The 27012-nt window shown below is 40.7% G+C and overlaps 1 long non-coding RNA gene across 1 annotated transcript in view; it reads left to right on the top strand.

Moving 5' to 3' along the window:
* Positions 1 to 2849: 2849 nt before the first annotated feature.
* LOC108580509 overlaps positions 2850 to 27012 on the top strand; it is a 39480-nt gene continuing 15317 nt past the window's right edge. Inside the window, exon 1 of the long non-coding RNA XR_001891652.3 lies at positions 2850 to 3273. This is a non-coding gene — a long non-coding RNA (uncharacterized LOC108580509). The remainder of the gene's footprint in view (positions 3274 to 27012) is intronic.

Below are 27012 nucleotides of genomic sequence, written 5' to 3'. Positions count from 1 at the left end.
TGGTGTTTTTAAAGTCTATATCCGATAACTTCAATATTTCCTTCACTTGTGTTCCTATGTTTTTACCTTTATCTCTAATTATTTATTAAATTTTAGAAATTGCTATGAAGACTTGTAGCCCCTCTGAATAATGTTTTCTTCTTCCATAAAGTTTTCACCCCATCTTCTGGTAGGCAACTCAGCCAGGGGAGCCAATCACCATATTCCAGTCAAAGATGGAGCTCACTCAAGCCTGGTTTCCAGTGTTGCAAGGTTTCATCTTCCTCTTTCCATCCCTTCTCCTGTTACTGTCCTAACTTAGAGCTTTGGGTATTACCTACGGTCTTTAAGTCTTTGCTTACTCTCAAACTCCACTTTATTTTTTTTCCACATCAGGACTATGGACAGCTGTATACTATGATTTTCACTGACTCACTGCTTGTCTTCTTAGTTTTTGGCCCCATGGACCTTAAAAAATGCAGCAAATGCTTTAATATCAGACAGTACTACCTTCTTTTAACTCTTCCTCTCTCCAGGATCTTGACTTCACAAATTCCGAATTCCTTGACAGTCCTGCCATGCGATTTTTATTTCTTCAAAATGGTCAGATTGATGAATCTCTGATCATTGTTTTCCTCTTAGCAGTAGCCCTCTATAATAATTCTCAGCTGCTTTGCCCTGTACACAAATTTGGCAAGTATTCTCAAAAGTTTGAAAAAGAAAGAAAAGCCATATTGCATATTAATTTATTTCTCTGCAGTTCTCATTCCTCTGCTTTCATATCCTGGCTGCCTCAGTAGCTCTCAGATATCTTCAAACATCTCTATGTTTAAATTTATTCTGCTATTCCAGCTGTTCTTGCTAGTGATACTGCTTGCTACAAACTACTTCACCGTAGCCCAAGTGGAAAACTCCCATTGAATACTTTTAAGAAAAAGATATGTTTAGAAATGCCAGATTGGTAGCAGAGTTTACATTCTCTGACTGGCTCACTTGTTTATAAATGGTCTAAAGGCCAAAATTTGTAAAAAGGCATATATAGATAGTACCTCCTCATGCTGCTTTCTCCTATGTTGCAGGGCAGTACAGTGCCATTGGGTGATATGCTTTGAGAGTGAATATAGATTTCCATAGGGTCCATAGTACTCTGAGCTTCACTGGGAGAACCAGTTGTGGATCTGCAGGGTCCCCTGGAAAATGAAAATGCAAGTCCCTTGTTCAAAATTTATTTAATATTTCTAGACACTCCCAGAAAGCTTATACCAGATGCAGAGTCCTTCTAAGTATGGAGTCCTTTGCAACTGCACAGGCCACACATCTTTGTCCCTGACCCTGGTCTGTGGACCACTAGACTCAGGAAACATTGAGAAGCAGAGAAACTCACCCCAGCTCTTCTTTCTTTTACTTTTTAAAAAATGATAACTCATTGATGAGGTCCAAGATATTGCAGATGGTTGTAAAAACATAATCACATATTTCTATCTCCTTGCTGAATGCACACACTTGTAGTTGAACCTCACTTTTTGCAAGAATGGAGCTGTTGATACAATGAGCAAGGATAAGTTTTTATTTCTATTTTTATTTATTTATTTTGAGACGGCACCTCAGTCTGTCTCCCAGGCTGGAGTGCAGAGGCGCAATCTCGGCTCACTGAAAGCTCCACCTCCAGGGTTCATGCTTCTCCTGCCTCAGCCTCCCGAGTAGCTGGGACTACAGGCACCCACCACCACACCCAGCTATTTTTTTTGTATTTTTAGTAGAAGCAGGATTTCACCGTGTTAGCCAGGATGGTCTTGATCTCCTGACCTCGTGATCCGGATGGTCTTGATCTCCTGACCTCGTGATCTGCCCGCCTTGGCCTCCCAAAGTGCTGGGTTTACAGGCGTGAGCCACTGCGCCCGTCCCAAGGATAAGTTTTTAACGTAGTATTTTTAAATAATTTATATCTGGGACTGCCGTCTCTAGCTGTTGACTGGGAGAGTGTTGAAAGTGTTATTCCCCAAAAGAATGAGAATAAAATCTTCAAAATATCATAAGGAGCAGTCATGAAATTATACACATATGTGGAGACATTAGACATCTGTGTCCCATCAAATCTTTGTCTTTCTCTGTAAGGCTCTTCTTAGTAATTTCTCTAATTTATGGTTACAGTTGTCCATATTTTGTGGGCTGCTAATGTCAGCATTCTGCATACAGATGCCTCATGCTTTTAACAACTCTGACAGAGGTTTTCACTGCTCATGTACTAAATGGTACTAATCTGTGAAATAATAAAAAGTGCTAAATGGTACACAGCATGATTCATTTGCATAATTCTTTGAAATCCTTCATGTCTCCTAAAAATATTATTAGAAGACTTTTCATGTCCCCCTAGCAGGATTTTCTCCATGTTTGTACCAAGCATGGGAACTGTAGCTTCCCTATGATTTGCAGGAATTGTGTGCCATTGAAGAAAACAAAAGCCTTCATGAGCTTCTCAAACCAAGAATAGAGAGGACTCAACCCTAATCCTCCTCCTATGATTGCAGCTATGATGTTCAGTAGTTCCTGAATGTTTGACAGGAACATATAATAGACATGATAGAGATTTTGCATCTCTGATGCCCAGAAGCCACTGCTTATTATCACAATATAGAATTTCATGATTAACTATTTTAAACACTCCAGGCTTCCAGTGAAAATTCTAATTGAGTCGAGTTTCAAGCAATAACTACCTCCTCTGTGGATCCTGGGATGATGGTTCTTTCTCTGAAGTGTTGTTGAGATGACAGAGTTCCCTGGATGCCCCTGGTTCAACAGAGAGGCACACCCCTGTTGCATGATGTGCAAACAGCAGGTGCAGGAGCCAAGGTGAGTCCTTTGGGCTCTAGCCCCACAGTAGTGACTAGGGGTGTGTGTCTGTGACTTCATAAGCCCAAGTGGGCGTGTGTTACAGTTGTCTTTTCGCTCTGATGTCTGCAGAAAAAGCTTAAGTGTTTACCAGCTGAGTACCCTCTTGGCACCCTGGTTCTTGTCCAGAGTCCACAAAGAATCAGGTCACACACGGACTTGAAGAGGGAATATGGGGTTTTACTGAGTGGTGTAGATGGCTCTCAGTGGGATGGATGGAAAGCTGGAAGGGGGATAGAGTGGGAAGATGATTGTCCCCTGGAGTTTGGCTGTCCAGTGGCAGACTCCTCTCCGATTGTCCCCAGCCGAACTCCTCTCAGCATTCAGATGCTCCTTCTCTTCTCTCCTTGGCTGCACCATTCTGCTGCTTGTCTGCTCATCGCCTTCTGGAGCCTGAAGTTCAAGGTATATATGGGTACAGGTAGGGGGGTGTGGTGGGTCAAAAGGCAACTTTTTGGGCATGAAAACAGGAATGCCTGTCCTCTTTTATGGCTGCTGGTGTCCAGGCTTGAGGGTGGGACTTTTGCCAGGGAACCGCCCTCTTCTACCCAATATTTCTGTCTCCCATCCCTATCATTGTACATTGTCAAGACAGGCAAGAGAACTGCTGTAATTCAGCTTCTCTTTCAAGGCAGTTTTCTATCACCAAAAATCGTAACATCACCCTACATGAAAATCTCTAATTGACCAAACTCCAATCATCTTAACACAAGAGATAGAAAAATGTTGCTGGAAAATAACATCTGCTATGCACTCCCATAGAATCAAATCAAACAAAAATTATTAATTCTTTAATGTATTATTTTTTTTTAGTTTCACTCTGTATTTTAAAATGTCTGTGGTGGGAGGATGAGTGTATGTATCTCTCCAGCTATTGATGTTGATACACACAAAATGCATTTTATAAACTAAAGCACAGTTATTTTTATGAAACCTATAGCATTCTCCCTATATTTATTTTAGATAATAAGAGATGCACTATATATAATTAATTAAGAAATCATTTCTATCCTTTGGAAAATAATTTTAACAACAGCAGATGTAACAGTAGCAGCTATTTTGCCTCATGAGAAATAATTTTTCATTGTTGTCTCTAACTTATCATCAGTATTTTTAAGAAAAGACATAAAATCTTTCCTTAGCCTCCTCCAGCTCCACAGATCTGCTCTGGGGGTTACTTGTTGACTTAGTTAAAACTGTGAGGTTAAAAGGCCATTCGGTATTCTGAGCGCTTAAATATAAATAGCAGAAAACACTGAAGCAGAGACAAACCATCAGTGCTAATCATGGAGGGTCTATTGGTGAATAGAGTTGTATTTTAAAAATATTTGTCTTTCTAATTGTTGATAATGAAACTTTTTTTTTTTTTTTTGAGATAGAGTCTTGCTCTGTCCCTCAGGCTGCAGTGCGGTGGCGCGATCTCGGCTCACTGCAACCTCCGCCTCCCCGGTTCGAGCTTTCTCCTGCCTCAGCCTCCCGAGTAGCTGGGACTACAGGCACCCGCCACCACGCCTGGCTAATTTTTTGGTTTTTTTTGTTTTTTTTTTTTTTGTAGAGACAGGATTTCACCGTGTTAGCCAGGATGGTCTCGCTCTCCTGACCTTGTGATCCACCAGCCTGAGCCTCCGAAAGTGCTGGGATTACAGGCGTGAGCCACCGTGCCCAGCCTGAAATTTTAAACACTTGCTTTTTTTTTTCTGAAAGACATATAGTATGTTTACTTCATGATAGGGTTTTTTTAGTTTGGTGTATTTTTGTGTTTTAATTTAGTTTTTTGGTTTGTGAGTAGCTTTTTTTTCTTTTTTTGAGACTGTCTCACTGTCTTGTCCAGGCTGGAGTGCAGTGGAGCAATCTCGGCTCACTGCAACCTCTGCCTCCTGGATTCAAGCTGTTCTCCTGCCTCAGCCTCCTCAGTAGCTGGGGTTACAGGCACATGCCAGCATGCCCCGCTAATTTTTGTATTTTTCGTAGAGATGGCGTTTTAGCATGTTGGTCAAGCTGGTCTCGAACTACTGATCTCGTGATCCACCCACCTAGGCCTCCCAAAGTTCTGAGATTACAGGCGTGACCCACCGTGCCCGGTTGAGTAGTTTATTTAATTGTTAAAAAGTTTTGGTAAAAACAATGCAAAGAACCATTTGAACTTTGAACAGTGTTTGATTTTATTGACTTGTAAATCAGTTCTCATATTCCAAATATTAAAGGCTCAGTCCCTCTAAATATTTATATATTACGAAAAAATCATAAATCTGAATGCATTTAAGAGGTTAAACATTTTGTTAACACATGTATTTACTAAAAATGTAATTAACACATTTAAATTTTTAATTAAAATCACAATTCCGGTCGGGCGCGGTGACTCAAGTCTGTAATCCCAGCATTTTGGGAGGCCGAGACGGGCGGATAAGGAGGTCAGGAGATCGAGACCATCCTGGCCAACACGGTGAAACCCTGTCTCTACTAAAAAATACAAAAAACTAGCCGGGCGAGGTGGCGGGCGCCTGTAGTCCCAGCTACTCCGGAGGCTGAGGCAGGAGAATGGCGTTAACCGGGGAGGTGGAGCTTGCAAGTGAGCTGAGATCCGTTCACTGCACTCCAGCCTGGGCGACAGACGAAACTCCATCTCAAAAAAAAAAAAAAAAAAAAAAAAATCACAATTCCAGCAGACCATATTCTTTAAAATGCTTTAACATCATAAAAGCAGACAAATCGTAAACATACCGAGAGGTGACAACGTGTTAGCAGCCCTCGCTCTTGGCACCTCCTCTGCCTTGGCTTCTACTCTGGTGGAGCTTGAAGAGCCCTTCAGCCCCCCACAGCACTGTGGGAGCCCCTCTGTGGGCAGGCCGAGGCAAGAGAAGGCTCCCTCTGCTTCCCGGGAAGTGTGGAGGGAGAAGTGTGGCGGGAATCAGGGCTGTGGGGGCGCTCGCGGCCAGCGCGAGTTCTGGACAGGCGTGGGCGCGGCAGGCCCCACACTAGGATAGGCCAGCCAGTTCCACCAGCCCCGGGGAGTGAGGGGCTTAGCACCTGGGCCAGCAGCTGCAGAGGGTGCCCCGGGTCCCCCAGCAATGCTGGCCCGCCTGGGCTGCACTCAAATTCTTTCCTGGCCTCAGCTGCCTCCCCACAAGGCAGGACTCAAGACCTGCAGCCTGCCATGCCCGAGCCTCCCTCCTCTCCCCCTCCACCTCAGGCGTGGGCTCCTCTGCGGCCCAAGCCTCCCCGACAAGCCCTGCTGCTGTGGACCCCAGTCCCATCAACCGCCCAAGGGCTGAGGAGTGCAAGCGCAGGCACGGGACTAGCAGGCAGCTGGTGTGGGATCCACTGGGTGAAGCCACCTGGGCTCCCAGGTCTAGTTCGGACTTGGAGAACCTTTATGTCTATCTAAGGGATTGTAAATACACCAATCAGCACCCTGTGTCTAGCTCAAGGTTTGTAAATACACCAATCAGTGCTCTGTATCTAGCTAACCTAGTGGGGACTTGGAGAACTTTTCTGTCTAGCACGCAACGTCTAGCTAAAGGATTGTAAATGCACCAATCAACACTCTGTCAAAATAGACCAATTAGCTCTCTGTAAAATAGACCAATCAGCAGGATGTGGGGGGGGGGTTCAGATAAGGCTATAAAAGCGGGCTGCTGGAGCTGCAGCGACAACCCTCCTGGGTCCGCTTCTACAGTATGGAAGTTGTTCTTTAGCTTGTTATGGTAAATCTTCTTGGTGCTCACCGTTTTGGGTCCACGCACCCTTTATGAGCTGTAACATTCGCGCAGCTTCACTCCAGAAATCAGCGAGACCACGACCCCACCAGAAGGAAGAAACTGCCCACACATCTGAACATCTGAAGGAACAAACTCCGGACACACCATCTTTAAGAACTGCAACACTCACTGGAAGGGTCCACCGCTTCATTCTTGAAGTCAGCAAGACCAAGAACCCACCAATTCCAGATACAATACTATGATTATAAAAGTGATTGGAATGCTTTGTCATATCATAATCTAAAAATACTATTTATAAATGCTTTTATAAGTACTATTGATTTAAATCCTTTTTTGTTACTGTTTTTATTTCTTTCCAAGTTTATATTTCTGTGATCATCATAAACATACCAGGTTATAATGAAAAATAAATAATTGTTATAGACAAGTTAAGATCTGGAATCAATGTTTTCTTATCAAGGCACAGGTCTAATTTATGGTTGAGCGTAAATTGTGCCAAATCGATAATGTTTAATGTCCACACCTTCACAGTAGCTTTTGTTTTGTGCAACTCACAGTTCACCCTGAAAGAATGTGCCATACTGTTATCATTACACATGTTCTTGTAAGTATATTGATCTGCTCTATTGTCACTACTAAAATTGTATATTTGTTATTTCATTATAATTTTTAGATGTAGCTAGAGAATTCTTTCTCCTGGGAATAAGTCTACTCTGCGTTGAAGACATTTGACTAATTTGTTTCCTTAGAGTGTGGTTAAAAGCTTTTTCTACTTATTTTTTCTGTGTGATGACCAGTACCAATTAACAGTGGGGCTCTCTTTCTCACAAGTTAACATGTGTGTCAACCACTGTATATGTTGTCCTTTATTTAGGGTAGGCATTGGTAAACTATGTTGGGCTTCCCACTGATTTTTCTTTTTTTTTTTTTTCTTGAGACAGAGTCTCTCTCTCTCACCCAGGCTGGAGTGCAGTGGCATGATCTCAGCTCACTGCAAGTTCTGCCTCTGGGCTTCATGCTATTTTCCTGCCTCAGCCTCCCTTGTAGCTGGGACTACAGGCACCCGCCACCATGGCCGGCTGATGTTTGAATTTTTAGTAGAGATGGGGTTTCACCTTGTTAGCCAGGATGGTCTTGATCTCCTGACCTCGTGATCCACCCACCTCGGCCTCCCAAAGTGCTGGGATTACAGGCATGAGCCACCACACCCGGCCTGTGTTTGTTTTGAGATGGAGTCTTGCTGTATTGGCCAGGCTGGAGTGCAGTGGCATGATCTTGGCTCACTGCAACCTCCACCTCCTGCGTTCAAGCAGCTCTCCTGCCTCAACTTCCAAAGTAGCTGGGATTACAGGTGCTCACCACCACGCCCGGCAGTTTTGTATTTTCAGTAGAGATTGAGTTTCACCATGTGGGCCAGGCTGGTTCCGAACTGCTGACCTGAAGTGATCCACCCACCTTGGCCTCCCAAGTGCTGGAATTAGAGGCATGAGCCACCATGCCCCACTGCCACTAGTTTTTATAAATCAAATTTTATTTAGATACAGCCATATCTATTCATTTAGGTATTAATTATGGCTGTTTTATAAGACAATCGCTGAATTGAGTAGTTGTAACAGATACCATATGGTCTGAAGCCTAAAATGTTTACTGTCTCACCTCTCACTGAAAAAATTTTGCCAAATCCTGCTTTAGGAGACAGTATTTATTTTTTTCTGTGTTGACTTTGGTTACTCAGAAGTCCTTGGTTTATTTTTTTTCTTGTGTACAGAGATAGGTTTTGACTCTATTGACAGGTGATTTCAATTTCCTTTTAAGGACACAAAGTTAAGACATATTTCTCATCTTCCTTATAGTTAGTTGTGGTCATGTGACTGAATTCCAGGAAATGGAGTATGAGTGGAACTAAGATTTGAACTGTGTCATGAAGGATAAAACATAATCCTTTATTAAATTTCTGAGTTCCAGTGGTTGTTTTATGTGTTCATACTTTTAGAAATGGACTGGTAGAACAGTCTTTAAGTTGAAACTTTCCATACTTCCCCTTAAGTTTGGAAAATATCTTTGATCCTTTGTAACCAAATATTTCAGATTCATTGTAATTTTTTTTTTTTTTTTTTTTTTTTTTTTCACTTCACGACATGGAACCAACTAGCCTGAGGAGCCTGGGTTCCTTTACCGAAGGCCAGTACCAGTATTGATGTATGGGTGTTAGGATTACACTAAGAAGTAGCTTTGGTTAAAAGTTGCTGCTGCTGCTGCTGCTGCTGCTGCTGCTGCTGACAGAGATGGAAAATACATTTTGAGTTAACATTTATTTTTCCAATTTATTATATAATATTGTATTCCCACTGCTTCTAGTGTATAGAGATGCACTGGTGCTCTATTATAATGACCCTGATGTTTAGTAATCAACACTATAGTGCCATTTAAGAGACAATCAAATAACTTGTTAAATTTAGGTTTTTTTCCTTCTTCTTACTGGCTAATAATGGCATCCGTACTTTTGCAAATAAATGTTGCAGCAATATCCAGTGACTTAATTTTTTGTCAATGATATAACTTTTTGATTTTGAAAGTTGTGCAGATAGGTACAAAGCAACATAATGTTTGAACAATGTCCAATGTGAGCCCTGTACTCACTGACACAATAGTTTGTTGTGTAGATGACATGAAGGGTGCTGGGAGTCCATGCCCAAATGTGCAGAAATGTGCAGTGCTCTATTTTCATTCCTTCTATGGACTTTCTTACTGATCACATGACTTTTGAGGACAACAGATATCAAGCTCACAGAATTACTATTTGTGATCTCTGGCTACCAAAGCACATACCAGCAAACCTCCCACCACTGGATCGTACAGCAAGGATATGGTCAACATCTGGACATGCGGGTGACCTTCTGCAATTGGAGCCAAACCAGTTACAAAATAAACTTCCTCATTTAGTAAACAAAGGGAACATTGAAGGGTTTTTTTTTTTTTTTAACTGAAAATTTGTAAACATGAATGTGTCTCTTCATCACAATTTTGAAATGTCTTGAAATGCCAGGGTAAATAAGGAGTATAAATGTCTGCTTTCAGTAATTACAGTTCTCCAACTCAACGAGGAAAAACAATACTAATGTTCTTCATGCATCCTGAATGCATGCAGCACAGATACAGAAACGAAGAATCAAAACCGTGTAGAATGCAGAAATCGCACTGTGTAGTGAGAAACTGTCTTTACAAAAATTGTGATGATCCCGTTGCACAAGATGGCTCAAATAACCATTTGAAATCTAGAATGGTACTGAATCATTCCTTCTGTTTCACACACATCCACTTTTAATATCTTAATTTAGACTACAAGTAGTGCCTTTAAATGGTTATTCTTTTTTTTTTTTTTTTTGAGATGGAGTCTCGCTCTGTCGCCCAGGCTGGAGTGCAGTGGCGCAATCTCGGCTCACTGCAAGCTCAGTCTTCCGAGTTCATGCCATGTTCCTGCCTCAGCCTCTGGAGCAGCTGGGACTATAGGCGCCTGCCACTACACCCGGCTAAGTTTTTGTATTTTTTTTAGGAGAGACAGGGTTTCACCGTGTTGGCCAGGATGGTCTTGATCTCCTGACCTTGAGATCCGCCCGCCGCAGCTTCCCAAAGTGCTGGGATTACAGGCCTGAGCCACCGTGCCCGACCATGATTTTTCTTAATATACATATTGGACATAATTTCAGGTTATGTTCAGATTATTACATTCTAGAGTTTCAAAAAGTGAAACAAAATGTCTTCATTTGTGTTGAGATTGACATAATCTAAATTGTATCCCTTCATTTTCCTCTTAATTGAAAATAATAATACTTTGAAAATCAACTTCCTGGAAGAAAATTGAAGAACCCTAGGCTTTTAAAATATTTATGAATCTGAATGGAAATACAGTTTTATTAAATTTTGAAATAGTGTTCTCCATCTTATTTTTTTCCTCAATTTTTATTTTCTACCTAAATTTACTCTTTGTTCCCTTTTATGTACATGAATTACCTTTCAGTTAACAGACCCTTAACAGGTGATCAAACAAAATGTTATTTTTTAGGAAAGTTTAAGGAAAATAAAAGAGATAAAAGCTCTATTCTAGAGCATATCATATATTGAGAAAAACAAATTTCCTGGACAAATGCTATAATAAAAAATGAGATACGATTTCTAAGACTCTATTATTATAAACAACTGAAATAATGTTTTTAAAAACAGAAAATTTACAGAGGTAAGCAATATGGAAAATTGCTTTCATCTCTTCTAATCACCTTTTCACATACACTCATACACATTTGCAAACACACACACACAACCCGAAGACTATAATTTTGTAAAAGCACTGCAAAGGAAAAGTAATGTAGATGGAAAATGGAAACGAGACCCTGGCAAGTAATTGCATTTCTGTTTTATCAGAGATAAAAGATACAGTCTTTCTAATAGTCCTTCAGATGTTTCTCTTGTGAACATTTGAATATAACCCCAACGTGTGGAACAAAACATTCACCTACTTGGATTAAAGTTTATCCTGTAGAAAGAGCTAATGTCACTACTGTAGATGTGCCTCCGCAGCATACACACTTCAGAGGTCCTACTGTCATAGAAGCTAGAAGTCAGTCAAAAGAGTTGGTTTTGACATCACAGTTCTCAACCAAAATAAAATTCCACAAAGAGACTGGAAAATGTTCCACTGGTAATTTAAATACAAGCTGTATGTGCTTTCATTTTACACCCAACCACTTCACAGCAAAAAGACATTTTTTTTTTTATTGCACAGACAGAAATAATACAACTTAAAAGCCAAAATCCTGAAATCAGTTTAAGGCTTATAAAATACGTTTATAGGATATTGCTTGAGTATGACAAAATTTTACTTACATATATCTTTAAATCTTTCCTCATAATAACTGCATCTTGTCTATGTCAACATTTGCTCTTTTCAAATTCTAAAATTAACAAAAGTCTATTTTTGCTCTAAAATATACATTTCAAATTTAATTTAATATAAAATGCCAATTCTAATTCTCATTTTTTCCTTAGCAAGCAAGTATCCCAACCTCATATTTTTTGCCAAGTCTTGACCAAGAAATGTTGTATTTAAAAAGCAAACAACACAGACTTGTTAAAACTCTCAGAACGTTTGAGCCTGCAACTCCAGGAAAGGCTTTATCTAAAACCAATGAACTTTTCAGGGCTGTTGAAAAATGACCAGAGGGGCCAATTAGCTGTTGCACAATTGGAATCTTCCTGACGCTTTGTCAATAATTTATAAAATGGAGAGGGCAGAAGGGGTCACTGTCACTGAGGGGAAGTTAAAATTAAAATGTTCCTCTTACATATTGTGCTCTAGAAAGCAAGAGGATAATTTTCTTTTTTTTCTGGAAGAAATTCATTTTGATGTAAATCAGACAATAAATTTTACTTTATCAAAAGCTAACAATTGTGCAGTAGTTATAATCTCTTTCTATATACTCTCTTTCTTACCTGTCTTAGATTTCAAATTGTTGGTTGATGCAAATATGTTGTTTTTATTCTTTTTCTCTGTTTCTATCCTTTCCTATAATTGTACCTATTCCCATTGATTCATTTCCTTGAAGAAGAATCAATCTTTATTTTTTTTTCCATCAATAAATGAAGAATCTTGGTAGACAAAAATATTTTTCACTTACCTTTGGATATAAGGCTTAAAATTTTATATGATTCACAAAGAAATGAATGTGAATTTCTCATTCTATTTCCTTTTTAGCATACCTTGAAACTAAGAGTCCTATCATGAAAGTCTAACATTCAATTTAATTCTTAAACTTCTTGACAAATGAGAAAAATTATGTGAAGCTTTTGTCATTTGGTAAGCTCATAAAAAGGCAGGATTGAATGAAAAAGGCTGTATTTACAGAACATGAAGGCCAGGAGCGGTGGCTCACGCCTGTAATCCCAGCACTTTAGGAGGCTGACGCGGGCAGATCACCTGAGGCTGGGAGTTTGAGACCAGCCTGACCAACATAGAAAAACTCTGTCTCTACTAAAAATACAGAATTAGCCGGGCGTGGCACATGACTGTAATTCCAGCTACTTGGGAGACTGGGACAGGAGAATCGCTTGAACCTGGATAGTTGGAGGTTGCAGTGAGCCAAGATGGCGCCATTGCACTGCAGCCTGGGCAACAAGAGTGAGATTCCATCTCAAGAAAAAAAAAAGAACAGGAGCTGAAAGGAAATGCGTGATAACCTGGTACATTAGCTTTGTGAAGGTGTGCATTTAAGGACTTTTGATAGATAACATTTCATGGTCATGAGAACTGAGTTAAGACAGACCTTGATGAAAAGGTATTAATAGAATGAAGTGAAAACAGGTGAAGCTGAAAATGATCAGGTCAAGCTTATGGGTCCATTTACTTAATTTTTTTTCCTCTCTTTTTTTTTTTTGAGACTAAGTTTCGCTCTTGTTGCCTAGGCTGGAGTGCAGTAGCACAATCTCAGCTCACTGCAACCTCTGCCTCCTGAGTTCAAGTGATTCTCCTACTTCAGCCTCCTGAGTAGCTGGGATTACAGGCATGTGCCACCACACCCAGTTAATTTTTGTGTTTTTAGTGGAGATGGGGTTTCACTATATTGGCCAAGCTGGTCTTGAACTCCTGACCTCATGATCCACCCACCTCAGCCTCCCAAAGTGCTGGGATTACAGGTGTGAGCCACCGCGCCTGGCCTTATATTGCTCTTTATCCCTAGTCTCCTAAAATAGAAGCTCATTGATTTTAGATTTTTCTTTTCTCTAATAAATGCTTTTAATGTTATACATCATCCTCTAAAAAATACTTTTGCTGTATCCCACAAATTTGGATGTTTTATTTTTATTTTATTTTATTTATTTGAGACAGAGTCTCACTCTGTTGCCCAGGCTGGAGTGCAGTGGGGCAATCTTGGCTCACTGCAACCTCCACTTCCTGAGCTCAGGTGATTCTCATGCCTCAGCCTATCATGTAGCTGGGACTACAGACACACGCCATCATATTCTGCTAATTTTGATATTTTTATTAGAGATGGAGTTTCACCATGTTGACCAGGCTTGTCTCAAACTCCTGGGCTCAAGTGATCTGCCTGCCTCAGCCTCCCAAAGTGCTGGGATTACACACATGAGCCACTGTGCCTAGTGTGGAATTTTATTTTCAATTAGTTTAATATATTTTAAATTTTTAACTCAATAAGTCTTTGACTAGTGGATTATTTAGAAATATGCTGTTTAATTTCCATATATTTAGGAACTTCCTAGCTAACACTCTGTTACTGATTTCTAGGTTAGTTTCATTGTGGTCTGAGAACGTAATTTGTTATGATTTCTATCCTTTTCAGTTTGTTCAGGTGTGATTGATGGCATAGCATTTGGTCTATCTTAATGAATACTTCCTGGGTCCTTGGGATAATGAGTATGCTGTGGTTGTTGGATGGACTACGGTGTGAATGTTAATTTGATTCCATTGATTGATATTGCTATTCAGGTCAAATGTCTCATGGATTCTCTGCCTGCTTGATCTATCAATCACTGATAGGAGGATAAGGAGGTCTCTAATTATAAAAGTGAAATTCTCTGCCAAGCACAGTGGCTCAATCCTATAATCCCAGCACTTTGGGAGACCAAGGTGGGTGGATCAGGAGGTCAGGAGATCGAGACCATCCTGGCTAACATGGTGAAGCCCCATCTCTACTGAAAATAGAAAAAATTAGCCAGGCATCGTGGTGGGTGCCTGTAGTCCCAGCTTCTTGGGAGACTGAGGCAGGAGAATGACATGAACCCGGGAGGGTGAGCTTGCAGTGAGCTGAGATCATACCATTGCCCTCCAGCCTGGGTGACAGAGTGAGATTCTGTCTCAAAAAAAAAAAAAAAAGTGAAATTCTCTATTTCTTCCGCTAGTGATTTTAATTTTTGCTTTATGCATGTTTTTTTTTTCTTTTTTTCTTTTTTTCTCCCAGTGCAGTGGTGTGATCTCGGCTCACTGCAACCTCCACCTCCCAGGTTCAAGTGAGTCTCCTGCCTCAGCCTCCTGAGTAGCTGAGATTACAGGTGTGCACCACCACACCGGGCAAATTTTTGTATTTTTAGTAGAGGCAAGGTTTCACCTGTTGGTCAGGCTGGTCTCTAACTCCTGACCCTGTGATCTGCCTGCCTCAGCCTCCCAAAGTGCTGGGATTACAGGTGTAAGCCACTGCACTTGGCCTGCTTTGTGTGTTTTTATCCTCTGTTGCTAGGTCCATTAAAATTAAGATTGTTATGTCTTCTTGCAGAATTGGCATCTTTGTCATTACCCCTATTTGTTCCTGAAAATTGTCCAGACTGCTTTCTCCAAAATAAATTTGAATACTCTAGCTTTCTTTTGATGAGTGTTAATGTGGTTAGCTCTTTATACTTAAAGTGAGTATCTTGTAGACAACATATATTTGAGTCTTACTTCTTTCTCCACTAATAAGAAGTCTCTATCTTTTAATTTGTGTATTTAGACCATGAATATTTAGAGTGATTGTCTATAAAGTTAGGTTAATACCTACTATGTTTATAACTCTTTTCTATTTGTTGCATTTGTTCTTTGTCTTTTCTTTTCTCTTTTTTCTGCTTTTGGTGATGTTACCAGAACATTTTATAAAATTGCATTGTTTTCTTAGTATATCAGTTGCACTTCTTTATAAAAGCATTTTTCAGGCCAGGTGTGGTGGCTTATGCCTGTAATGCTAAGCACTTTGGGAACCCGAGGCTGGTGGATCACGTGAGGCCTGGAGTTTCAGATCAGCCTGGCCAACATGGCGAAAACATATCTCTGTAAAAAATACCAACATTGGCTGAGTGTGGTGGCGTGTGCTTGTTGTCCCATCTGCTCAGGAGGCTGAGATATGAGAATTGCCTGAACCCAGGAGGCAGAGGTTGTAAGGGCTGAGATTATACCACAGCACTCCAGCCTGGGTGACAGCATGAGACTCTGTCTCAAAACAAAACAAAACAAAAGAAAACACTGTTTTGGCTATCCTATAGGATACAATATTCATTTTGAACTAACTGAAGTCCATCTTCAAATAGTTCTCTGCCATTTCATGTGCAGTACAGGCATGGTACCTTATAACCAAAAAGTCTCTATTCCTCCTTCTGTCCTTTGTGACACTGATGTTAACAATTTCATTTTTCTATATGCTATCATCAACTAATGCAGTGTTACCATTATTGTTTGAAACAGTTACCTTTTAAATCAATTAAGAAATAAAAAGAATTAAAAATTTTATTTTACTTTCATTTATTACTTGTTTGATGCTCTTTTTCTATATACTTACAAGTTCCTGCCTTATCATTTTTCTTATGCCTAAATAACTTATTTCTATAAGAACATTTCTTACAGAGCAGGTCTTTTAGCACTGAATTCCTTCAGCTTTTGTTTTGCTTTAATTTTTTTCTGAGATAATTTTCATTAACTCTTTGCATTTTAAGGAAAATTTTACTGAATATATAATTCTACATTGGTTGTTGTTTTCTTTCAACACTTTAAATATTTCACCCACTGTTTTTGCTTGCTTTTCCTGAGAAGTCCACTATAATTGTTATATGTGCCCCTCTGTAGGTAAGGTGTTTTTCTTGCTATGGCTTCTTTCAGCATTTTTTGTCTTTGTTTTTGTTGTTGTTGTTGTTGTTGTTTGTTTTGTTTTGCAGTTGGAATATCTTATGACTAAATGTGTCTTTTCTGAGGGGTGTCTATAAGAGAGGTATGGTGTAGGAGATAAGGTTATTGTTCTTCTTGATGATCTCTGGGCTTCCACACCTGTGATTCCATATCTATTATATAATTTACAAAGTTCTCAGTCAGTATACCTCAAATATTTACTGTGCTCTCTTCTGTCTTTATTCTTCTTCCGGTATGTCCATCAATCATACATAACACATTTAGAAATTTTCCATAATATTTGATTCTCTATTCTCTTATTCTCATTTTTCTTTCTCGTTGGACTTTAGTTTAGAAATTTTCTATTGGCCCGGCATAGTGACTCACGCCTGTAATCTCAGCACTTTGGGAGGCCGAGGCGGGCAGATCACAAGGTCTCAAGACCATCCTGGCTAGCACCGTGAAACCCCGTCTCTACTAAAAATGCATAAAAAATTAGCTGGGCATGGTGGCAGGCACCTGTAGTCCCAGCTACTCGAGAGGCTGAGGCAGGAGAATGGCGTGAACCCAGGAGGCAGAGCTTGCAGTAAGCCAAGATAGCACCACTGGACTCAAGCCTGAGTGACAGAAAGAGATTGTCTCAAAAAAGAAAAAAAAAAGAAATTTTCTATTGATCTCTTTACAATAACACAGATTATTTCCTTGTCTGTGTAGGGTTCACTGATGAGTCCATCAAAGGCATTTTTAATTTTTTTGTTTGATTTATAGCATTCTTTTTTTTATTCTTTCTTAGAGTTTACATCTCTCTTCTTTCGTTATGTATCTGTCTTTTCTTTTTCTTTTTTTTTTTTTTCTGTGATAGAGTCTTGCTCTGTTTCCAGGCTGGAGTGCAGTGGCGGATCAGCTCACTGCAACTCCGCCTCCCAGATTCAAGCAATTCTCCTGCCTCAGCCTCCTGAGTAGCTGGGACTACAGGTGTACACCACCCCGCCCAGCTAATTTTTGTATTTTTTGTAGAGGCAGGGTTTTGCTATATTGGCCAGGCTGATCTCAAACTCCTGACCTCAAGTGATCCACCCACCTCGACCTCCCAAAGTGCTGGGATTACAGACATGGGCCACCATGCCTGGCCTACCTATGCCTATCTGTTCCTATATATTGTTTACTTTTCTATTATGGTGCTTGAGATATTTTATCATTATATTTTAAAATTCCTGTTGGATAATTCAACATCTGTGTCATACACAAGTCTAGTTCTGATGATTGATTTGTCTTTTTGGAGTGTATTTTTTTTTTCTTGATTTTTGGCATCCTTTGTAAATGTTTGGTTAAAATCTGGATATTTTGGATTGAGTAATAAAAACTGACATAAATAGGTGCTTAGTGTAAGGTTTCATGTTAGTGTGGCTAAAACTTGGACTGTGCTTACTATTTGCTGTAGCTGTAGGCACCGCAAGCTTCAAATTCTTCTTATGTCTTTGTTTTTGTCTCCTCTTTTCACCTTGGGCTACCTTAAAAAAATATTCTTCCAGCCAGACGTGGTAGCTCATGCCTGTAATCCCAGTACTTTGGGAGGCCGAGGCGAGCAGATCACGAGGTCAGGAGATGGAGACCACCCTGGCTAACACGATGAAACCCCATCTCTACTAAAAATGCAAAAAAATTAGCCGGGTGTGGTGGCATGTGTCTGTAGTCCCAGCTACTCCGGAGGCTGAGGCAGGAGAATGGCATCAACCCAGGAGACGGAGCTTGCAGTGGGCTGAGATCACGCCACTGCACTCCAGCCTGGGTGACAGAGTGAGACTCCATCTCAAAAAAAAAAAAAATTATTCCTCAGAGAGGGTCTGTGTATTACAGTTTCTTTCCATTATAATCCACTCTATAAGTGGATATCCTGGAGTACTATAAGTGTGAGAAGGGGGAGTATTAAATAATGCTATAATAATAAATAAATTATAACAATTATAATAGTATTTCTGGGGGCTAGTGTCTTTGGGCTGTGACCTTCATAAGAGTTTCTCCAATAGTGTAACTTATTTCTCCCCCTTTCCTGCTTATTTCTCTTTCCTAGATGTAAGATTTCCATTTTCTTCCCTTGAAACCTTGATTCTTTTGTCTATGTACATATTTAAATTTTATGTATGTATGTATTTATTTATTTATTTAGAGATGGAGTTTCGCTCTGTCGCCCAGGCTGGAGTGCAGTGACACAATCTCGGTTCACTACAACCTCCGCCTCCCGGGTTCAAGTGATTTTCCTGCCTCAGCCTCCCGAGTAGCTGGGACTACAGGTGTGTGCCACCATGCCCAGCTAATTTTTGTATTTTTAGTAGAGATGGGGTTTCCCCATGTTGGCCAGGATGGTCTTGATCTCTTGACCTCGTGATCCACCTGCCTCGGCCTCCCAAAGTGTTGGGTTTACAGGTGTAAGCCACCATGCCTGGCCCTTAAATTATATTTATTTTTATTTTGAGATAAATGTAGATTCACTGCAGTTATAAGACATAATATAGAGAGATCTTGTTTACCTTTTATCCACTTTTCCCCAATAATAACAACTTGCACATAACAATAAGAACTTTGCTCGCCTCGGCCTCCCAAAGCGCTGGAATTACAGGCATGAGCCACCGAGCCTGGCTGGAAGAATATTTTTTTAAGGTAGCCCAAGGTGAAAAGAGGAGACAAAAACAAAGACATAATCCTAACCAGCATATGGACATTGACACAATCAAGATACGGTAAATTTTCATTACCTTAAAGTCATCTGTGTTACTCTTTTATAGCCATGTCTACTTCCTTCCCAAATTTAGCCCATCCTTAATCCCCAGACACAACTTCTCTGGTCTTCATTTCTATATATTTTTTGTTTTAAGAATGTTATAAACATATATGGAATCATACAGTATGTAACCTTTTGGGATTGACATTTTTCACTTACAATCCAGGCTGTAGCATGTATAAATACTCTGTAACTTTTTACTGCTACGTAGTGTTTCAGTTCAAGCAATGGATGTATCACAGTTTGCTCACCCCATCACCCACAGAAGGACGTTTGTTTTGTTTCTAGTTTTTGGCTGTTATGAATAAAGCTGGTGAAGAATATTAGTGTACAGGATTTTATGTGACTGTAAGTCATTCTTCTCTAGAATAACTGCAGTGTATATTTTCTGGTTTCTAAGGTAGTTGCATGTTTACTTAGTTTGCTTGTTGTGATGTGTTGTGTTTGTTTTTAAAGAAAGAGTCAGGGACTGGTGTGGTGGCTCACACCTGTAATCCTAGCACTTTGGGAGGCCAAGCCGGGTGGATCACTTGAGGTCAGAAGTTTGTGACCAGCCTGGCCAACTTGGCGAAATCCTGTCTCTACTAAAAATACAAAAATTTGCCAGGCATTGTGGCATGTGCCTGGAATTCCAGCTACTCGGAGGCTGAGGCAGGAGTATTGCTTGAACCCAGGAGGCAGAGGTTGTAATGAGCTGAGACTATGCCACTGCACTCCAGTCTGGGCAACAAGAGCAAGACTCTGTCTCAAAAAAAAAAAAAAAAAAAACCACAGCAAAACAAAACAAAAGGAAAACACTCACATTGTTTTCCAGAATGGCTGTACCATTTTCATTTACATCAACAATGTAAGTGTGATCCAGGTTTTCTGCATCTTTGCCAGCACACAGCACTGTCACCATTTTTTTTAGCTATTCTGATAAGTGTATAGTGGTATTTTATTGTACCTCTAATTTGTATTTCCCTCATGCTTAATGATTTTTAACATTTTCTCACATGCTTGTTTGTCACTGTATATCTTTTCTTTCTTTTTGAGATGGAGGTTCGCTTTATCTCCCAGGCTGGAGATCTCAGCTCACTGCAACCTTTGCCTCCTGGGTTTGCATGATTCTCCAGCCTCAGCCTCTGGAGTAGCTGGGATTACAGGCATGCACCACCACATCCGGCTAATTTTTCTATTTTTAGTAGAGACCAGATTTCACCATGTCAGCCAGGCTGGTCTCGAACTCCTGATCTCAGGTGATCCACTTGCCTCAGCCTCCCAAAGTGCTGGTATTACAGGTGTGAGCCACCATGCCCAGCCTGTCACTGTATGTCTTGCTTAATGAAAAATTTCTCTATGTCTGTTACTCAGATTCTATTTAGTTATTTTTTTGTCTTTTTTTTTTTTTTTTTTTTACTGTTGAGTTGTGAGAACTTTTTATATGTTCTAGATACTTGTCCTTCTTTGGATTTCTGGTTTTCAAATAATTTCTCACATTCTGTAGCTTATATTCTATATTCTTCACAGAGTCTTCCACTGAGTAAAGTTTTAAGCTTTATGAAGTTCAATTTATTGATGTTTTTCATTTATAAAACATATTTTTGGTATCAAGTCTAGGAACTCCTTGCCTAGTCCAAGATCCTAGGAATCTTATCTTGTGTATTTTTTTCTAAGCATTTTTACATTTACATCTACAATCCCTTTGAATTAATTTTTATATAAGGTTTAAGACTTAGAATGAGGTTTTCTTTTTGCTTCTGGGTGCCAACTATTCTAGAGCCATTTATTGAAAAGGGATCTTTCCTCTATTGAATTGCTGTTACACTTTTATTAAAAGTCACTTGGGCATTTTTGCATGTTGGTATATTTCTGGACTATTCCGTTGATGTATGTGCCTCTCCTTCCCACCAACTCACAGAGTATTGTTTACGATAGATATATAATAAATCTTGAAGTCAGACTTACACCTTATTCTTCCTTTCCAAAATTTTATTTTCATTTTCATTCATATTCACATTGAGACTTCATCTTTGACAAATGAATTATTAATAAATGTGCCCTTTAATTACCAAGTGCTTGGAGAATATTTTCTGCTATTGATTTCATATTTGATATCCTTATTGTTGCAGAATACACTCTGTACATTTACAATAATTTTGTTGAGGCTCATTTTTTGGTCCACATCATGGTCTGTCTTGGTCTTCGTTGCATGGATACTACTGTTGTCAGTTGGCATGTTCAATACATATTGATTAGATCCTGTTTGTGGATGACGTTGTTGAGTTTTGCTGTATTTTGCATGCTTACTAATGTTGTCTAGTTGTTTTAGCAGTTGTTAGGAGAGAAGTGTTGAAGTCTTCAAGTATAACTGTCAACTGGTTTATTTCTCCTTTCTGTTCCTTTCTATTTTATCCCCTTTTTACCTCCTATATTTTATAACTTTTTTGTTCAATGCATACATATTTAAGATTGCTATGCCTTCTTTGTAAATTGACTCTTTTCTCTTTATATAATGTTATTTTCTGTCTCTGTTAAGTTCCTTAGCTCTAATGTACTTTATGTAAAGTTCATATAGCTAATTTTAAACTGGGCATGGTAACTCATGCCTGTAATCCCAGCACTTTGGGAGGCCAAGGCAGGCGAATCACAAGGTCAGGAGATGGAGAGCATCCTGGCCAACATGGTGAAACCCGGTCTCTACTAAAAATACAAAAATTAGCTGGGCATGGTGGCATGTGCCTGTAATCCCAGCTACTCAGGAGGCTGAGGCAGGAGAATCACTTGAACCAGGGAGTCAGAGGTTGCAGTGAGCTGGGATAGTGCTACTGCACTCCATCCTAGAGACAGAGTGAGACTCTGTCTGAAAATAAACAAACAAACAAAAAAAACAGTGTGTATATATATATATATATATATATATATGGCTAATTTTATTTCTTTTTATTAATTTTTGCATACTATATATTTTTTCTATTTTTACTTTGTACCTATCTTTATTATCACATTTGAAATGAGTTTCTTATAGACAGTATACAGTTAGATCATACTGGTTTTTGTTTTACTGTGAGGAAGTCATATTTTAATTTATTCTGCCAGGTTCTGTCTTTTCTTTGGTATACTTAGACCATTTATACTTAATGTGATTACTGATATTTTAGTGGTTAAGTCTGCCATTTTTTTTTTGTTTTCTATTTATTCTTTCTGTTTCTTGCTTCTCTTATTTAATTTATTTTTTATTTTTTTGTTGCCTTTCTGTGAGTTACTTGAACTTTTTGTTTGTTTGTTTGTTTTTTTGTTTTTTGAGATGGAGTTTCACTCTGTCGCCCAGTCTGGAGTGCAGTGGTGCGGTCTCAGCCCACTGCAAGCTCCGCCTCCTGGGTTCACGCCATTCTTCTGCCTCAGCTTCCTGAGTAGCTGGGACTACAGGCACCCACCACCACACCCGGCTAATTTTCTGTATTTTTAGCAGAGATGGGATTTCACCGTTTTAGCCAGGATGGTCTCGATCTCCCGACCTCATAATCTGCCCACCTTGGCCTCCCAAAGTGCTGGGATTACAGGTGTGAGCCACCACCCCCGGCCACTTGAACATTTTTAAGAATTCCATTGTGATTTATCTCTAGTGATTTTACATGTATCTTTTTATATAGGTTTCTTTGTAGGTGCCCTAGGTATTAGATTTTATGTTATATATTCCACATATAATCTAATATTACATTAATTATATAATCTATAATAATTTATGTGTGTGTGTGTATATATATATGTATATATATAAAAAACAGTTTATTGGTGTTGTCATTTTACCAGTTAAGTGAAATATATAAATCTTATCTCTATTTCTCTTCCTTTCCTCTCCTATATTTATAATTGTCTTAAATATTTGCTGTACAACCATTTAGCAACCTATCATACAGTGTTACAATTTTCACTTCCACCATCAAACCTAATTTTGAAAACTCAAGAAGAAAGGTCTATTTATCAGGAGCTCAGCTGAGTTGGAGACAGCTAAGCTGTCAGGTGTCAGAGTAGCCAAGTAAAGTGATGAAACGGGAGAGTTCACTGATTCCCCTCGCAGGATGTAGGACATGTGGCAGGGGTGTGGCTTGCCTGTTGAGTGGTGTGGCTGCTCAAACCTCTTGCAGGAGGGAGAGCATGCAGACAGGCAGGTGCAGAGGCTAGGGCGAGCGCTTTGGGCTCTGGTCCCTCGGTAGGTAGTGTCTGAGGAGGGTACCTGCAGCTCTGCCATCTGCAGAGGCTTGAGTGTTAGCTCAATGGACCCTCTGCTTTTTGGCAAGGGCAGAGGACCAGTGTGACAGCTTTCTCTATTCTGAACTCTTGCCCAGCGTCATGGAAAACTTGGGTCACACACGGGCTTGAAGGATGAATGCGAGGTTTTATTGAGTGGTGGAGGCGGCTTTCAGCGGGATGTATGGGGAGATGGAGTGGGAAGGTGATCTTGCCCCGGAGTCGGGCCACTCAGCTGCTGGACTCCTCTCCAACCGCCCCCGCTAGACTCCTCTGGGGGTTAGATGTTCCTCCTCTTCTCTCTTTCTCTGCCGCATCCTTTCGCCATCCATCTGCTGGTCTGGTGGCTTACTGGAGCCTGGGGTTCAGGGTATATATATATGGGTGCAGGATAGGGGGTGTGAAAACAGGAATGCTTGTTCTCATGTAGGGCCCAGGGTATACAAGCTCGAGGGTGGGGCCTTTGCCTGGGAACTGCCCTCTTCTACCCAGTTTTCCCTGTCTCCTGTCCATATCAGTGACAAACCAGAAATGAAAGTCACTGGGCAGTGGTTTTAATCCGTTACTCTAATGGTATCACCAAGAGTCTGAAACAGACAGTGCTGGCTCTCCCCTGCTCTTCCTTCCCCTGTGGATTGGTGTAATGGCTGAGGGCCAGGTGGATCCGCATGATGTGGAGATTGCCTCAAGTAAAAGGTTAGTGCAATATTACAGACCCTGCGACCGGGGACCACCAGGAGGATGGAAAAAGGGAAGCGCATGGCTGGAAAGTACTGAGTACTGAGTCAGAGTAGGAAAACGTGACTTGAAACTTTCCCCTTTCTCTCTGATAAGTTCTCAGCAGAGGCCAGTGAAGAAGACTTCTGCTCAAGGCCTCAGATAGAGAGTTCCAGGAATGGACAGGTCTTGCCTGGGAATATGCCCAAGAGCATGCCTGGCCCAGAGGACCCTGAGTCCCTGACATGAACTCTTGTTAGAACTACATTGCACTGGCTGGGCGCAGTGGCTCACACCTGTAATCCCAGCACTTTGGGAGGCTGAGGCAGCAGATCACGAGGTCAGGAGATGGAGACCATCCTGGCTAACACAGTGAAACCCCATCTCTACTAAAAACACAAAAAAGTAGTGGGACGCACCTGTAGTCCCAGCTACTGGGGAGGCTGAGGCAGGAGAATCACTTGAACTCAGGAGGCAGAGGTTGCAGTCAGCCGAGATTGCACCACTGCATTTCAGCCTGGGTGACAGAGTGAAACTCCGTCTCAAAAAAAAAAAAAAAGAAAGAAAGAAAGAAAGAAAAGAAAGAAAAAAGAACTGCAATGCACTGGCTGTGCACCAAGCCTGGTGTGGGGAGGGCAGCTTTCCTGTGTAAGACCTGCCAGGTAAAGGCATCGGACTTGCTTGTGGACAGTCTTGGAAGATCACATGCAGGTTAACCAGGAACTGGAATCCCAGTGTGAACCCGTATTTCTGCCTGCTGTATTCTCCTTCCTTTATTTTTTTGAGACAGAGTCTCACTCTGTCGCCCAGGCTGGAGTGCGGTGGGGCCATCTCAGCTCACTGCAAGCTCCGCCTCCCGGGTTCACGTCATTCTCCTGCCTCAGCCTCCTGAGTAGCTGGGACTACAGGCGCCCGCCACCTCGCCCAGCTAATTTTTTGTATTTTTAGTAGATACGGGGTTTCATGGTGTTAGCCAGGATGGTCTCGATCTCCTGACCTCGTGATCCACCCGTCTCGGCCTCCCAAAGTGCTGGGATTACAGGCGTGAGCCACCGAGCCCGGCCGTATTCTCCTTCCTTTCTGATGCTCCAAGGTTCTTTATTTTATTGTTTCCTTTGTGCTTTTGAGAACATCCCTAGTCATTCTTTTAGGATAGGTCTTCTCGTGACAAATAGTCTGAGATTGTCTTCTTCTGAGAATATCTTTATTTCCCCTTCATTCTTGAATATTATTTTTATTAGGTACTGCAATCCAGATGACAGGTCATTTTTTTAGCAATTGGAAAATATTGTGCTATGTTCTTCCATCCTCCATGGTTTCTGATGAGGAATCAGCTATCATTCAAACTGCTTTTGCTTGATAGGTAAGGTAGTGTTTATCTCTTGCTATTTTCAAGAATTTTTGTCTTTAATGTTTAGAAATTCATTTATGATTTGTCTGGGTATGATTTCTTTAGATTTACGCTTTTTTTTTTTTTTTTTTTTTTTTCAGACAGAGTTTTGCTCTTGCTGCCCAGGCTGGAGTGCTGTGCCAGCATCTCGGCTCATTGCAACCTCCGTCTCCCAGGTTCAAGCAATTCTCCTGCCTCAGCCTCCCAAGTAGCTGGGATTATAGGCATGTACCACCATGCCTGGCTAATGTTTTTTTGAGATGGAGTCCCTGCTCTGTCACCCAGGCTGGAGTGCAATGGCGATCTCGGCTCACTGCAAGCTCCGCCTCGGATTCGCCATTCTCCTGCCTCAGCCCCGGGTAAGCTGAGACTTCCTGGCGCCGACCACCACACCCGGCTAATTTTTTTTTTTTGTAATTTTTTTTTAGTAGAGACAGGGTTTCACCATGTTAGCCAGGATGGTCTCAATCTCCTGACCTCGTAATCCGCCTGCCTCAGCCTCCCAAAGTGCTGGGATTACAGGCGTGAGCCGCCGCGCCTGGCCAATTTTTGTATTTTTTAGTAGAGACGAGGATTAATCATGTTGGCCAGGCTGGTCTGGCACTCCTGACCTCAGGTGATCCACCACCTCGGCCTCCCAAAGTACTGGGATTACAGGCCACCCTCTTTTGAATCCTCTCAACTTCTCCAATCTGTACATTTATGCCTCTTGCCAAATTTGAGAAGTTTTCAGCCATTATTCCATAAATTATTATCTTCAGCCTGGCCCTCTTTCTCCTTAGTTGGAATTTCAATAATGTGAATGTTAGATCTTTCTTATATACCACAGATTCCTGAGACTTTGTTCATTTTTTCAATTTCTGTATTCTTTCAGTTGTTCACATTTGATAATTACATTTTCCCTCTTCCAGTTCACTTACTCTTTCCTCTATTTCTTCATTCTGGCACTGACCCCATTCACTGTGCCTTTAAATTAACTGTGCATCTTTTAATTCTAAAATTTCCATTTGGTTCTTCTTTATATCTTCTGTTTCTTTGCTGAAGCTTTCTACATTTTCATTTCTTTAAAGATTGTTTGTGATGGTTAGTTGAAGTATTTTTATTAGGACTGCTTTAAAATATTTCTCAGATAGTTGTGTCATGTCTGTTATCTTGATATGGGCATGGACCTTTTTTTAATTCAGTTTGATATCCTCCTGATTGATGGTATGATGAGTGATTTAATATTGAAACTTGGACATTTTGTATTATGTCATAAGATTCCACGTCTGTTTAAATCTACCGTTTTATCTGGCTTTTTCTGATACCAATCTGGCAGGAGGAGAGGAAGGCACCACCTTATTACTTCCAGATAAGACAGAGTTCAGGTTTACCACTCAGACCCCATGACACCAGATGGGAGACTGAGTAAGGGGTGGATGGTCCTGCTCCTCTGTGTCCCCCACGGTCATGATGTAGTGAGTGGCCTTGTTACCACTAGGCAATGATAACTGTACCAACTCTCTAATAAGATGCCTGTCACCAACGCATCAGGAGGGTGAGGATTGTCTTGTTACAGATGGATGGGGGTAGAATTCCAAGTTCTCACGTAGTCTTCACCAACGCCTTGAGAACACTTGTTACCAGCAGGTGAGGATAAATGTCACGGCTCCCTACTTGTCTTCTCCAACAA

This window comes from Papio anubis, chromosome 11 (genome assembly GCF_008728515.1).
Source record: "Papio anubis isolate 15944 chromosome 11, Panubis1.0, whole genome shotgun sequence".
Taxonomy (NCBI): Eukaryota; Metazoa; Chordata; class Mammalia; order Primates; family Cercopithecidae; genus Papio; species Papio anubis.
Note: the sequence above shows the minus strand (reverse complement) of the source record. Positions and strands in the feature narration are given on the sequence as shown.